At 43.8% G+C, this 16,325-nt stretch overlaps 1 protein-coding gene across 1 annotated transcript in view; it reads left to right on the top strand.

Annotated features, from left to right (window-relative positions):
• Positions 1 to 16,325, top strand: part of snd1 (staphylococcal nuclease and tudor domain containing 1) — a 272,528-nt gene that overhangs the window by 133,063 nt on the left and 123,140 nt on the right. The gene's annotated exons all lie outside the window — the stretch shown is intronic.

Here is a 16,325-nt window from a genome sequence, read left to right as displayed (position 1 = left end):
CTCTCTTTCACTCTCTCATGCTCACTCTTTTCCTCTCCCTCTCCCTGCCTCCCTCCTGCTCTCTGCAGTGTCCTAAGGTAGTTGGGTGAGCTCAAAGCACTCAGACCTTTTTAGAGATCTACCTCTTCAAAAACCAGTTTGCTCCTGCTGTCCTCCGCTCCCTTTTTAATGCTCACAATCTCTTGTTCTGTGGCTTTCTGGGGCTTTGTGTGGCTTAGGGGAATAGACGGACTGTCCAAGCAAAAGGCAGAGATGGACAGTGGCATCCCCACAGCAACCAGATTTTAACCCCCTCCTCCCCAGCAATAATCCAGCCATTCCAACGGGTCTGGCAAAGCTCCCCAGCATTGCTGTGGTGGCAACAGCGGGCAGATGGGACACCGTTTCTGTCACTCTCTGGCTTCCTCTCCTTCTCATGATGCCCGCTCTCTTTTTTCCCCTCCCTCTTTATCTTTGATTTTCTTTCACTTCACCTCCACTTGCTCTCTCACTCTTTACGTTTTGTCCTTTAGTGGGGAATAGAGGAACATGAATGGACTGCTGACGCATCCTGCTCGGAGCAGTGCTTTGGTTTGATGCAGTGTGTTTTGTGCATTAACTCCCCCCCTCTCACCACCCGCTCCACCCTCACCCTTCCTCGCTGTCTTTCCTTCCCACTGCTCACTCTTCGTCCGTCACTGTGTCACTCTACTTCATCTCTGGCTGGCCTTTCTTTTTATGTACAATCCCCTACAAGTTGTCAGGACATTAAGAGCGATTTATGACACATCCATAATGATCTATCTCTTCACTAAAAGTTTAGATTGTAAGAATTTGATTAGATAGCTTTATTAGTGCCATAGATCAGACAGATGGACAGACACTTTGACTCACACCATGACAGGAAGCGTGTGTCTGTGATTTACAATCAAAAACAAAGTTTTCAGCTCTCTGTCTCCACCTTTTATCTTCATATGCGCTCTCCATCCCCCCTTTCATCATCTCTGCCTTTGCAGGTAGTTAGAGCACTCTAAACAGGCAGGCCTTAACCCTCAATTTGAGCACAAACTGTCGCTTCAGGAAGCACACAGCCATAAAGGTCATGTCGAGGAAGGCGAACAGGAGAAAACAAGACATGCTTTACCTTCCTGCCGCAGGAGAAGAGGCGAAACAAACGCATCCTACTGTCCCATCACCCTTTCTATCTCCCATGATTTGTACAAGCCTCATGTCCATTAAACTAGGAAGCAGTGTGGGTAATTGATGGATGGTAAAGCTAGCTGTGACAGTGGTGCTAGGTGTGTATGTATGTGTGTGTGTATTTGCGTCTGAGCTGGGGAGTAAGCGTGTGAAAGAGAGAGAGAAAGAGAGGGAGGAGAGAAAGCATGCCAACTAGAAAAGGTCACACTGCCTGTAGCGCAGTACGTTATTCCCACCGGCACAGGAGTATAGAGCCAACTCCTATATTATACACACACACATACACACACAGACTTTCTCCTTGACTTCACTGCGGTTGAATACGAATGGGCTTCAATGAAGCACATGTAACAGTGAGGTAGCAGCCACAGGAGTATAGGGGGGGATTTTCCTTTCTTGAGACAGAAAGGCTATTTCCTTTCTTTTCCACAGGGATTCCCTAGCAGTGACCATGTGGAGGGTGATATCAGATCAGAGGTCTGCTACACTGTTGCATCCTCACTGCATTCGCCGAGCAGGTTAAACCATGAGATAATGCAGGCTTGTATTCAAAAAGGCATGCAAAAGGAGGTTATTATACAAATATAGGCCATGCGGCAAATGTGCGGCTCCAAACAACAGTTCATTGATCTGTTGTCCAGTTACGCCAGCTGCAAATGGAGGCTTGTGGTCCTTTGTGTGATTATTGATGGCAAAGTACAGTGCGGACACTAGCACTGCTAGTTCTGTTTGTGTGTCAGATGGCGCGCTGCGCTGTAGGTGTGGTGTGCCACCGTTTGATGAGCAAGTGACCCAGAATGCGTTCAGGTTGTGCTTTACCCACCCAGCACTGTGCATCCCAGACTACTATCTAACCAAAATCATCCAGTGACCCAGAACATGAGCAACGCTGCCAGGACAGCTCCCTCCTCTTGGCCCTCACCCTGTCTATTTCTCTCTTTCCCTGTCTTTTCTATTCTCACTCTATTTTTCTCTGTCAGCGGACGCTCTGCTTTCTCACTACTGATGGACCGTGGGTCATGGCCTGCCAAACTCTGTAATGCTCCACTGACCAAAAGTGGTCAACCCCTTGCTTTATAGTTTGATCCTGGCCCGGAATGGCCAGCACTGCTTGATGGTCAGCCAAACTCTGTGATCACAGCAAGGTTTTCTCAAGGTCTAGCATGTGTGTGAGTGAGTGTGTGTGGGTATGTGTGCAACTCGCATGGTGCTCCTGACATTGGCGAAGAGGTAAGCCAGAAAAGCCTTTGCCAGTCTAGTGTGGTTTTTTTTTTTTTTTTTTTTTTTTTAAATACCTGGATTCCAAGTCAAATCTGATGTGGAGGTTCAGTGTGATGATGAATTTGTAAAACTGGCTAAATTGTTTAATTTTGGAGTATTTTTCAAGGTTTAGGTTATGTCAGTAAATACCAAGCAGCAACCTGCAGTACCTTGAATGGCCACTTGAGGCTGGCTCCAAAAGCAAGTCAATCCCCTTAGACCCCCAACAAGAAGATCTGTGTGGGTACATGAGACTCTAAAAAAGAGGGTGGATCATGGGGAGTACCACCAGTTGGTCCAGGAGCTTCACCTCCATGATGGCTGTTTCCAGGCATATTTTAGGAGGACTCGGGGGCGGTTTGACAACCTGCTGTCTATTGTCTGGCCGTATAGCTCTGGGTATCCAGCAACCTCTACCACCAGTTTCTCCTCCACAGGAGCTTTTTCACCTCGAGGAGTTCAGAGCACTCTGGCAAAAACGCGGTGTGCTTAAAGCGCAGAAACTCGACGCAAAAACAGTGAGCAAACTCCGCCAATTAGATTTTATTAAGGGTAAGGGTTACGTGTATTTAGGGGTGGGGCGGCTTGAGTGACAGCTTGTCTGCGGATATTACTGCAGTCTGAGTCAGATCCACCCATTGCTCATCCATAGCTCTACCCTCTCGTCCAATTATAGTCACTTTTGGTTCCAAAAAACCAAGGTGCCTAACTCAAGGCGTCAACTGGGAGTCCATAACTAAAAAAAGTTGCTGATGTTTCAGTGGCAACGTCCATTATTTTATACAGTCCATGATCTATATATTATCTTGACAAGAAGAGTGTTGTCAGGCCGTTCCTCTAGGGCTCGATGACCAGTGATGGCCTGACGAGCTGTCACATATGTGGGACCTTCACGCTGTTATGCCAGCCCCCCCTGTGTCCCTGCTGTGAGACCCAGTCCTCCCTGCTTCACCCAAGGCTCTATGGAGCCACCCCCTGCACCAGGCCAGGAGGGCAGTGGGTGCAGTTTGGGGCTACTGCGAGACCTACTTTGGTGTCCGCCAGTCAGGCAGCATGTTCGAGGGGTATATACAAACATTGCAGAACCCATCCCCTGGGGTGAGTGCCGGCGAATCTGGGCTGCGGCCAGTCACATGTAGGTCAGCAGCCTGTGTCTGTTTGCATGTGTGTGCGTGTCAGTGGTTCCATTCGGGTGAATGGCCTGCAGTACTGTATAGCAGCAATGACAATCGGAGTTTAGGAGCGCACAGGCGAATGATAGATCTAATGATAATGTCATTGCCTCTGCCATTGCCAGGATGAAGGATTTACAGTATGGGCCCTTGGGCAATCCACATATGGTTTTCTGTTTGTGTGTGAGACAGAGAGAGCTGTTTTCAAGGAGACAAGAGGCACACTATTTTTGGGCTTGTCTTGTGCTTTGAGAGCTATTACAAATTGTATGCATATGTGTGTGCGTTTGTGTGTGTGTGTGTCTTTGTGATTGAGCGTGTCATCAAAGCACCTAGTAATGTCCCAGTGGCCGATTGCATACCAGTACCCACCCTGGCACAATGTTATCTTAAACCAATTTTTCCTGGACACCATACTTATATGTATACACACACAGACACCCCAAACTCTACAATGCTGACCTTGAGGTAAAGGACCTGCTACTGGACACTTTCCTTTCCCATTTTCATTTCAATTTCCAGGAATTAATTCTGCAAGAGATTATGTGTGACATGCGCACACACACACACGGACACAGACGCGCTGCTATCAGTGTCCCAGTAAAGGCTTTAAACTGCTTGGTAGGGATTTTTTTTCGGTTTATCATTTTTCTCATCACACATTGGCACAAACACACGCAGAGATGCACACACACACCAATCATATGCCAGTTTATCAAGAGATTATAATGGGCAATAGGGTATATTAGTGGCTTTCATATGCCCAGGTTGGATGAGTTGTTGTGTTTCATCCCGATAACCTGTTCAGTCTTGCTAGTCAGCTTTCACTGACCTTGCTTGGCCTCCTCTCAATACAGCATACAAATATTTACAACATTTTCAGTGTTCCCTACATTGTATGTCCTATGACATTTTCATTTAATTGATTTTAGTGGCACTTGTATTTAGAAACATCAATAGTAATTCCTCTGAACAGGTATCAGCCTATAAATGCAGAATCTCTAGGCAGAACGGTGGTGATTTACATTTGTAGCAGTAGCATTGACCGGCAATCTTGGAACCCATCGCCATTCGTCTGATGACTTCGCTTTAAATTAGCGTTTAGCTTTTAAACATGTATCTGCATTCATATCTGCATAATCAGTTTATAGACCCTTTTACTGTTAGTAAACAGTTTGGCGTTTTTTGGTGGGTGGGGCTTAGCTGGAGGCAAAACAATTATCCACGGACATTAGCTGGTGGCTTGTTTTAGACAATGGAGGAAGAAGATACGAGTGCTGCGTTCGAAATACTCATTCCAAGTGGACCGTTCGGAAATTCAGAGCATTGTCGGAATTTACGGTTTGGTTATTATTGAATGTGTGATTAACTCAATCATTCGTTAATTCATATAGCAATACAACGCTCTGTTTCTTAGACCAACAGGGCTCTCATTTCAGTGTAGACCATCAGACTGAATTTACGAATGCACCATGTCAGGTCACTCACTCTGCGGGACCGGGAGTGTTACTCAGATAAGTGAACACTGACCAACAGGACCAGACTGGCCGACCCGTATGCTCTCACTCAGTGGACGGATGATGTCAAAGGAAGCTTTGTGTTTGATTACTAAGCCAATCTTACAAAGGAGGATGACACTTGAACAGTTTCCTCCAGTTTGTTTTGCTATCGAAGCTAACATTAGCTAATGGCTAAAAACTTAGCTTTACAGAGAAATCCAATATACCTCTAAGTACCTCTCCGATTTTTGATCAGGTGGACATGATAACCCTTGATACACATAACGTTATTCATCCCTACAACAGTAAATACTACCTCTCTAACCTCATATGAAGTGTGCGCTGCACATGAGAGCATTTTTGATAATCGCCCCCCTCCAGTCCTTTCGTCTTATCACATTTAAACATAGTTGTCTTTGTTTTTGTTGACGGGCAGTGGTGGCTGGTATGTGTTCAAATTTAAGGTTTGAGTCATGACAGCCCTGTGGTGGCGAGTCCTGTTTTGCCTCCAGCTAATGAAATCATGTAATTTAAATGATTGGCGCACTGGCGAGGAAGTCCACTTGCTAATCTGGAACTCCTGATATCGGCCGTTGCCCCCAGAGGCTTCGTCGTCATCAGACAATAGCCGATTGGTTGTGAGATTGCTCAAACACTTAAACAATAAACACTGTTTAATATTAATGAGCTGTTTTGTTTTAATCCATATGTTTTGGTAATGAATTGCTTTCATTGATCCTTTGACTTCCCCTTATACCTTTCCATATGTTTCTTATGTCTAGTTGTCCTTTTCAATCTTTTCTTAAACGCTCCCTTTTGTCAACTTGCCCCTTGCCCCCTTTCTTTCTTACTCCTACTTCTTCTTTTTGCATTTCTGTTACTCTTCCTCCGCTGCCTTTGTTCTTGCCCTGTTTCTTTCTCCCTCTCATTTATCTTTCCATCTTTCTCTTTCTGCTCTTTCTTGCTGTGCTGCGTCCTTCTTCCTTCCCTTTCTTTCCCTCCCCCCCTCCCCCTGTCCTCCCCTCTGTCTTCGTGCCCTCACTTCCCCTTCTGTAAATTGCTACTTCTTACAGTGTTCCTCTACTTTACTGTTTGCAGGCCAGTCTCAAGTTAATTGTGTTTGCTCATTCGGCATATGTTTTTTTTGTGCGTGTGACAGAGTGTGTGCTCTCAAATGAGGGGCAATATCAGGTCATGGCAACTGAAGGCATACAGTAAAAGATGAGCGTTTTCTCTCCTCCTTTTTTTTTTGCTTTCATCCTGTGTTATTCAGTGTTTGAGCTCCGCTAGCAGCCTTTGTCTCCAGACTAATGGGCTTCATTATGTTGAGCTGTGTTCATACTGCCTGCCAGAGCAGGGATTAGCCCTAGCGCTGTGTTAGCTGGAAGCAGAAGAAAGATACAAGTAGGTTAGCACTGTTAACCCAATCAGCATGAGCCAAGATAGCTCGATAGGAGGAGATGCTTCATGCATATTTGGAAGAAGGAGTGTTTTTTCTTTGGCCTGTTAAATTTACAGCACTGTGAACCCTGCTTTCTCCAATTACTGCTACTTTTAAGTGGGATTTCTTAATTAAAAACACTGGATGTCACTGTGGCGAATGTGTGAGCCTTATATTTTTCTCACCATATGCTAATGCTCCCTGTGTCTTGCCCCGGCCACGTCATTGGTCAGCTGGTCTCATTAGGATTCATGGAGCATCCCTGTATGTGCGTTCATCACAACGTTGCCTTGCCAACTGCCAGGCCGTAGGAAATGGATGTCTCTTTCTCTGAGCAATGTGAAGGTAAAAACATAGTAATTCACCACTGAGAGAGCAGCTAAATCTTCCCGACTTTTAGCTCCTTGGGAGCAAAGGTGTCGTCTTCATTTAGGTCCTCCCCCTCCCTCTTCCGCTTTTTACTTTTATGTGTCCTTGGCAAAACAAAATTCCTAACTAGTGAGCTGTTACTCTGCAACATTACTTGTGACATTTGTTCCATGTTGGGCTTTTGGATTACTTCTACTTTTCTCTGCTCACTAAATTGTTTTCAACAAATAAAATGGGACTGGAAACACTGATCTATTGTGTATACTAACAAATGCTTTGTCTTGTTTTGCCTTGATACTGGTATGATTGTCCAGCTTTTTGCATTGCCTTTATACGGTGACAAGTGTGAACAGTCTGCTGCTAGAGGTAATTGGATCAAACACTACAAAAAGCTCTTAGTTTGCTTGTAAAACTACATATCTCCCCAGATATTAACATGAAATCTGAACTTGTGGATCTGGTCTGGGGCCCTACACAGGTCAGGTATGCATAGGGATGTTTCTAGGACTAGCATGGACCTCTGTAGGGGATCCTCCTCTGCCACTTCTTTAATAAACAAGCTCTGTTTTGATGCTTTTTATGCACTTTTTTACCTTCTTTACATTCAAAACCTGAAAAAATCCCCAGTGTGAATCAGTTTATTTTCTTGGTGATTTTGGCAGGCCACCAGGCACCTTGTCGCAGGCCAACCGTAAGTTGGGTATCACTGTTGCAGGCAATCATAAGCTACAATGCCATCTCCAGGGGTAGTGAATTGACTTCACCACCTCCCAGATCTTTTGTTATACTCAAAGTGGCCACTTTTCTTCCCTCTCCCACTATGATGCCCTGACCTTCAAATATCCTCCTCCCTAAAATCACAGTGACAATTACCTTCTTTACAGCGTTATTTCTGTGAAGCTGTTAATCCCAGAATCTCCATCAAGCTTCATGTAGGGGAGGATTAGCCATACCGAGGCCTGTTACTGCACAGACCGAGGGGTGAGGGTGGGGGGTGGGGGACGAAACAGCTTTTCATCTTTTCAAATCCACCTGTCCACGCCCAGATTACGGCAGCGCTGTCCAGCAGATCGGGATTCTCTGCGCGCGCCAATAATCTTTGTGTTTCAACTTCCCATGTTTGTGTGTTTGTAAGCCTATCCGTCTATCTTGCTGCGTATTTTGCCTCGTGCCAGATATCTTTGTAAGGACACCACACAGTATTGCGGACCGCTTTCCAATGACTTTCCAATGTTAGAAAGCAGATGGGAGGTAGGGAGTGAGCAGAGAGTTTTTCTAATATGCTTTCAATTTGGATTTCATTACTGATAGTTGCCCGTCTACCTTATCTGTGTTCAAATGAACTATCTGCTCTCCAATGTGAGCATAATATCGAGAAACACACACTTGTCAAGTATACTTTAGGAGCTATGAAAGATCATTGTTGTGAATGTGTGAACATTTTACTTGTATATGCTGCAGAGAAGGGGTGGGCATTTGTCTGTGTGTGTGTGCGCAGGAGATGCATATTGTGTCTATTCTCTAATACAACTATTCACCTCCCAGCCAGTTATTTTTCCTGTGTAATATCCGCTGTCTCTCTGCCTCCATCATTTCCCATACTGGGGGATTTGAGAAGCCAAGCTAAGTGTGTCTAATCTATGAGCGCAGCCAGCACAGCGTCAAATGTTTGGTGCCGATGTACCTGCAGCCTGCAACAATACAACACTTCAGCGGCTGTCCACCCAAGCAGGTAGGCGAGAGGGAGGGCTGAAGTTGTGAGAGAAAAAGTATACGTTTGGCTTGAAGGAATGAGAAAAGTAGGATGGAAATGGAATATGGGTCAAAGGAAAAGTACAGCCCCCCCCCAACTCTAGGCCCCGTGACCTTGCTTAAATGTGTTTTCCGTAGCAGGGCAATCAGGGATATCGTAGGCTGCGGCTGGGGGCCAGCAGGGTCCCGGCTATGAAAGGAAGGGGGGGAAAAAGCAGCAGGCAGCACTTTCTAAATTGAAGTCAATAACACAGCAGTCCATTCTGTCAGAGCCAGTCCTCCCACACAGTCCGCTTACAGTCACTAAGGAGAGCTGAGGGCTGGATGTCGATTGAGTTCTCCAAAGTACCACTACGCATGGCAACATGTGTTTGCGTGGGTGACCGCACATGAGGGGGAATGGTGAAGGGAGGCGTGGCATCAGTGCTGTACACATCATAAACCTGAGTTTTAAAAAAAACTGACTATAATTGGTATTCTCTTTGTCACATGTATGTGTGTTTAACTCTACAAGAATTGAATATTAAGTAGTAGAAGCGATCTAAAATGAAAAATAAATGCCCTGAGCCTGCGACATGGAAGTGCTTTTATTCTACGTCTAGCTGTTGTGTGAAATCTTGCTAATGCAGGCATATCTGAGACACACATGCACACACAGTCTTATTTTGCCTTTAATCCCTTTTTGCATGTGAGCACTTCTACATAGCTTTAGGGATTTAAACCGGTATGGTTGGCCAGCCCTGAGCAGCAGTAGGAAAGGAAATTAGTGACTGGTAGAGGGTAGACATCCGGCTGACATGAGTACGCCTGTGTGTTGATGCATGTGCGGTAAGCTTACATACTTTGTATTCGAATCTGATGACGACTGTGTAATGGTTACTGGCACATCCGCACAGCATGGAACAGGCGTGATTTGTTTGGGAGCTAGCACTTTTTCGCTCACTTTTGCTGAGCCGAACGCTAAAAAAAAAAAAAAAAAAGCTAATCGGCTGCAGTTTTGATACTCAGTGTTCCCAGTAGTGTTCAGACGTGTGTGTGTGTTGTGCTGTTCACAGGAAAAATGTAATTTTGTGATAAAATCCCATTTACACTTGAGTTGCCGAGATGGTAGGATTTTACGCGCCTGTATTTAAATGCCACTTTTTGGTATTTGTGGGAGAGAATAACTCTATTAGCAGAAGATTCGTAACTCTCATGCACTATCCCAATGTCACATTACTTCTGCTTTCACCTCTGTATCTGTGGAAAAGAGCTGCACACACTGTCACATATGTTCATACTCCGATACAAGTCTGTGGTTTCAATGTTTACCTTCTACATGATACCAAGGGAATAGGCTAAATGAAGCGTGAAGCTCTTCTTCATCCACAGGGCTCTTTAACTTTTTAAACATACAAAGAGAATTTCCATTACATTTCCTTAACACATTAGAAGCTGTCATCTAGTAGCTACAGTAAGTGCTTTCCATATCATTTATCTACGTTATCTCTCTTGTTATTCTGTCATCATTAGCTTGTAGATGTTTTATAGAACCACGCTGCACGCTGCCTACTAATCCTCCTACTGGTGCTCTCTCCCAGTTCTCTGTCTGATCTCTTACTGATGGCATTAGTCGAGGTCACTTGTATTGTAGTTGGATGGATAGTGTTTATTTCCCAAAGCAGGCATTGATTTCACTTTCATTTTCCTGTTACTCAGTGCATGATATCCTGCTGAAAATTATCATTCTGACTCGAAGCCAATCGCAGTATTTCAGTGGCTCATTTTGCCGTATTTCATTACAAATGGCCGCGCAATAACAAACGGTAAGGGAACCAAATTAAGGGGCAGTACTGAAATGATTATTTCAAATGGTGCTTTGTATATGCAGCAAGTACCTCTGTGACATCTCTCCCTACTGGTTGTAAGGCAGGGGTGTCAAACTCGTTTCAGCTCGTGGGCCACAAACAGCCCAATTTGATCTCAAGTGGGACGAACCAGTAAAATCTCTGCATCATAACCTTTTCATAATTTCCCACAAAAGTGCAAGTTATTGAAGAAGCAGGTTAAGTCATCTGCTGCCTTATAAACCATTTACAATGTGAAGTTTTGTCAGTGCCTCAGCAGCAGGGTTCCACCAAAAGTGTTTTAAGATAGAAGTCTGGTACAGAGTCTTCTGTGCTAAAGCTGCTGGTTGACAATATATTGCACAATGGTCAATATCTTTAAATATGATTACAGTAAGTGTTCTTTGTTATTTAAATCTCTCCTGAAACTCTCAGCTTTTAATGGCCTTCAATTTACATCAACATTAGGTGTGCAAAGTCTTCTAGAAGGCCTGATTGGACCCTTTGACGGGCCGGTTCTGGGCGTATGTTTGACACCCGTGTTGTAATGTGTGGCAAACCAGTCGCCAGAATAAATCTTGGCATTGTGCGTTTCTGCAAACCACAGATATGTAGCATTTGTACATTATTATGTAGTGGATATGTTGAAACTTTACATTTCTACTATGCTGTGTGAACTATTTCACTTTAGAAATACCAATATGATGTGTAAGAAATGTACAAATGTAACATATCCATTGTTTGCAGACATGTACAATGCCAACATTTTTTTCTGGCAACTGGGCTGTATAGCTGCGCCTCCTGTGATCTCTGAGCAACTGAACTGTTATTATGAACGACATTATTTCTGTTTTGCCCCCACTGCCCATGTGTTCACTGTCTATTAGTGAACACATGTAATGTTTCCATACTGTTCTGCTCTGATATATACAGGATGTTTTGCTCCATTTTCCATTGCCCCTAAAGTGTGACTCAGATGTGCACAAAGTTCATTCAGATATTTTTTTTCTAGCTAAACAAATTGCTAGCAAAGCTATGAGTGCCTGCGTATGTATTTTAATATGCCTTGTTTTGTCAGGAGATGGCTTTGCTGACTTAACCGTCTAGACACTTTCCTTCAAGGGCTGCCATTTGTTTTTTTCTTGTTGCCTATCATCGTTCTGCCATCCATTTGTTAGTAGCTCAGCTGTGCACAGCAATAAACGACTGAAAATTGATGAAACCACTGAGACACATTGGTTCGGATTTTCTTTTCAGGAAACAATTGAGCTCTCCACTTACTCATTCAGTGGAAATACCATGAGACGTCAGCCTATGGGCATAGGGTTTTTACTTCTTAAAGGGTGCCTCATTGGGTATTCAGGCAGCAAGTCTGGGCAGCGTGAGTGTTGAGCTGGCCTCACCGTTGTTGTACCTCGTCACTTCATGGTAGTAGTGGGGTGTCTGCCTTTGCCTGTGGCCACATTGTTGAAATTAAATTTGAGGAGAGTGTGTGTGCTGCTGCCTGTTTTGTAGTGAGCGTTATCCATCCTGTTGAGAAGCACAATTGTCATATCGCACACCTGGTGGTGTTAAAAGCACTCCTGCAGGAAATGGTGCATTCTAAGCCAAATGTATCAAGTAAACAATCACATGCTGTTTGTATTCCGCTGTGACTGTGTCTGTTGAACAGATTTGTATCTGATAGAGTATCAGTGTGCTGAGGTTTTTTACACATACATATCTGTAGTAGCTTTGTCATTGCAGTGTCCTGTACATTAGCTTGTATGATAATACTCAAAAGGACACTTGGTTGTTGCTTAGATGCTGTGATAGACAAAAACACATGCTATTCATCATAGACTGGATTAAATAAGTGGATGTAGTGTCTGGGTCCAAAAGGTGAAGCCAATGTGGAAGTGCCTTAAACATGCATACTTCTAATGGCTGGCAGGGTGCAACTCCCAGGTTGCCAAACAAAATTGTTTGTCAGTCAATGAGAAAATGCCCCTACTTCTCACTTTAGTACCTCAGTAAACATTTTCCTAATGAGTTTATGGTCTCAATCACTACTTTTAAGTCTTCTTCAATACAGCATTATGTTTATTTAGTAAATTATGGCCCCATTTAGAGTAAAACAGACAATAAACCATGGTATGCCTTAGGGCACGGCTACTTTCTGATCAGCAAGTAGGGCATGCATGGTGTCTAGGGCGGGTTATTGTTTAAAACAAACCAGTACCAATATCAGCAACTTCAAGCCGATACAGATACCTTAAGAGTACTTCATTTGATACCTTTTTTCCTACTTCATTCGATGCCCATCATGTGAATGGAAGCATATGGTTACATAAAATGCCAACAGGTGCCATAGGCCTGTAGTACAGCCATACTTTTGAAAGTTTTGGTGGTATCCTGGTACGCTGAAAGTGTCAGTGTCGTTCGGTGATGGCATCACGCATCACATTCTCCAGGAAGGCCGGCAACACACTGCTGGTCTCCTCATAGATCAGACCTAAGATACGGTTCAATTCACCATGGCAAGCCAGATGGTGGATAGTCGGCTTGGTGATTTATGACTGATACTGATTCTTCTTCCTTCTTTGCCTCTATCGTGAAACCTGTGATTAGTAACTCTGCTCAATAGACCACTGCTTCATTTAGCCAAAGAGTTCTTGACTTCTCCACATAACAGACTGTTTGGGTTGTAGCTGCTGCTGTACTGGGCCAATTATACATTGCACTTAATTGAAGACTACTTGCAGTGACTGACTTCAAGCAGAACCATAGAATTTTTTTCTAGATCTGGGTACAAAATTTATCAGTTGAAGGTTTTGTGTGATTGAATAAGTTCAGCTACTACTTTGTACTGGGTTATTTTCGGTCCTAAGGGTATACCAATACACAGCCCTAGTAGACTCCTCGGGGTCTCAGTCAGACTTGTCCCTTGCACTCCTCCATAAGTTCATTCTCTCGTCCCAATATGGCCACTTCTGGCTCCAAAAAAAACAAAACCCCAAGATGGTGACAGCCAAAATGCCAAACATGAGGCTTAAAAATGGTAGTATACAAGCCAATGGATAATCTCCACTTCTTTTACACAGTCTGTGGTTACCATAGTGACTGTACTTGCCAAAGATGATGACTGCAGTAGCCATAGAAAAGTTTTACCTACATTCTGAACAACTAAAGATGATAGAGGCTTCTGTCAAACTGATGAAACTGAACGGAAAGTGTCTAGTGACATCACTTGGCTTAAGGATGTGGTTGACACCCTTTTGTTCATGTGCACTTATGAATGACTCAACCGTCTTGTTGTGGATTGCTATATAATGTACTGAGCTGTGACTGAGCCCTGATCTTTTGCGCACATGCTTTACAATCCTGCACGGTTATCTACGTAAAAGGAACGGTGAAGATTGTGCTGCAGCTCTGACACAAGCCCTAGCCCTGAAGATGCTTTAAAAGGAAGAAAACGCAATACTGACATTGTTGACTGATTCATGACTGACTCATCCCTCGCCTCATGCCATGAGAGCCTGGCTGTGGAGGGAATGACTTTGATGTAATATATGTAACTGTACTTGAAGTGCGGTGAATCATGTTCACGTTTGTTGTTTTTATTCAAGTAATGTATTTAAACTTGTCGACTGAGGGAAAATTTAAGAACAGTAATAAAAAAATTTACTGTGTGGAATTGAAATGATACCTGGATGTGGATTTTAGGTCATACAGCACAGCCCCTCAATGTGATGAATGAATAGCTAAATTAAACTTAACTTTTTTTGCTTCTTTCATTCCTTGTCCTGCATCCTCCATCTCTCTCTGTGCTGATTCTCTAGTCAGAGCATGTCCTCTGTGAGGTAGCGCTGATTAACAGCATCTGCGTTTCCGTAGTCTTGTGGGGCAGAAAGAGGAGGAGGAGGAGGAGGAGGAGGAATGGGGAAGGAAAAAAACAACAACTTGTGTCTTCAACACTCTCTTTCGTCACTTGTGGCCTCTTCTAAGTTTTCTGTCTTCCTCCTCCCATCCCTCACTTTTCTACTTTCATTTCTCTCTCTCTCTCTCTCTCTCTTGCACTCAATTTCATTCCACAAATGTTAGCCCCATTTCTCTCCCCTGTCTCCTCATTATGGAGGTGTTTGGAGGCCCAGTCTTGTTTTTGACACTGATTTTTTTTTTTCTTTCCTTTTCCCCAAATGGCAGGAGAAAAACACAGGAAAGGGATGATTAGAACAAAGTGACAGAGAAAACTGATAACAAACTGAAGGTGTCACATTTGAAACTTTGTTGTGGGCTGGAGGCTCACTTCAAATATTAACACTGAAGGATGGCAGAAAACTTGCCTTTCCATGGACATAGTTATTTTTAACAAGTCTAACGCAACACAGGAAATCTTCTGTGTGGTGTGGTCAGGAGTGGATGTATTGGGGTGTAAATAACTAGTGTCATCGTGATTCGAGAAAAGTTTGGACAACGTTATGAAATTCTCTATCAGTTCAATTTAGGAGCCTGCAGTCGATATGAGACAATATCATATGCCCATTTAACACAGTCGGCTTCCAAAGAAGCTGCCGTCCATTTTTTTTCTTCAATTTTCTTAGATTCTCAGATGATAATAATTGTAACCAGCTAAATGTAGTCAGGTTTAAATTGACTTAACTATGTCTACGTCCCAACCCTCACCTATGGTCATGAGCTCTGGGCAGTGACCGAAAGAATGAGGTTGCGGAGACAAGCGGCTGAAATGAGTTCCTCTGTAAGGTGGCTGGGCTCAGCCTTAGAGATAGGGTGAGGAGCTCGGACTTCTGGAGGGAGCTCGGACTAGAGCTGCTGCTCCTTCACGTCCAAAGGGGTCAGTTGAGGTGGTTCTGGCATCTGATCAGGATGCCTCCTGGGCGCCTCCCGTTAGAGGTATTCTGGACACTTCCCACTGGTAGGAGGCCCCGGGCAGACCCAGAACACACTAGGGGGACTACATATCTCATCTGGGAACGCCTTGGGGTCCCCCAGAAGGAGCTGGAAAACATTGCTGGGGAGAGGCTTCTGGGATGCTTTGCTTGGCCTGCTGCCCCCATGACCCGGCCCCAAATAAGAGGATGAAAATGGATGGATGGATGGAACACACTTAAAAGATGACTTAACCACAAGAACATTTAACAAAGTATAATATTCGGCTAAATAGTAAATGCCAAGGTTTATAGACCAAACAATTGTTTTTTGCTTGTCGCTGTTATTAGCTTAAGAACTTTTAAGTTGCACAAGTTAGCGTAGCAGCTAGTGGACTTTTCCCCTACTCATAGCTTAACATATTACATGTATTATTTATACTTTTCCAACTCACTGTTGGTGTTCAATCACTGCAGCCCCCGACAGAACAGCACGGTTGATTTTCAGCCTGCCTGCATTTTCTTTTTTAGCCTAACATTGTTGAAACAGAGCTGCTAATGTTGATGTAGCGAGCGCAACAAGGTAGTGGAGTGAGATGCCAGGCCAGGTTCGTCATGTATTCTCACTCAGCATTTTTCTCTTGAAACGGCATTGCTTGCACATATGTGCTTTGTCTTTTCTCTGAAATTCCAAACATTTCTACCTGCTGATTTATTCCCAAGAGGGGATTTGATATCTTCATCATCTTTTTCTTGGCTGCTTGCCATTATCTGCCTGGAGCTGTTTGATAACGACACAGTAGTAACTTGGCAATTTTAAAATTAAGGCTTATCTTAGTATTGGTGTTTTCACTTTGCATAGATAAAACTGGATTGTTTGATTGGATCGATATATCGATTCAAACTGATGTATCGTTACAGGCCTAGTCACGTAGCATGTTCCTTAAAGTGGGCATGCT

Source organism: Epinephelus lanceolatus, chromosome 23 (genome assembly GCF_041903045.1).
Source record: "Epinephelus lanceolatus isolate andai-2023 chromosome 23, ASM4190304v1, whole genome shotgun sequence".
Taxonomy (NCBI): Eukaryota; Metazoa; Chordata; class Actinopteri; order Perciformes; family Serranidae; genus Epinephelus; species Epinephelus lanceolatus.
This window is presented reverse-complemented; position numbering and strand designations above follow the sequence as displayed.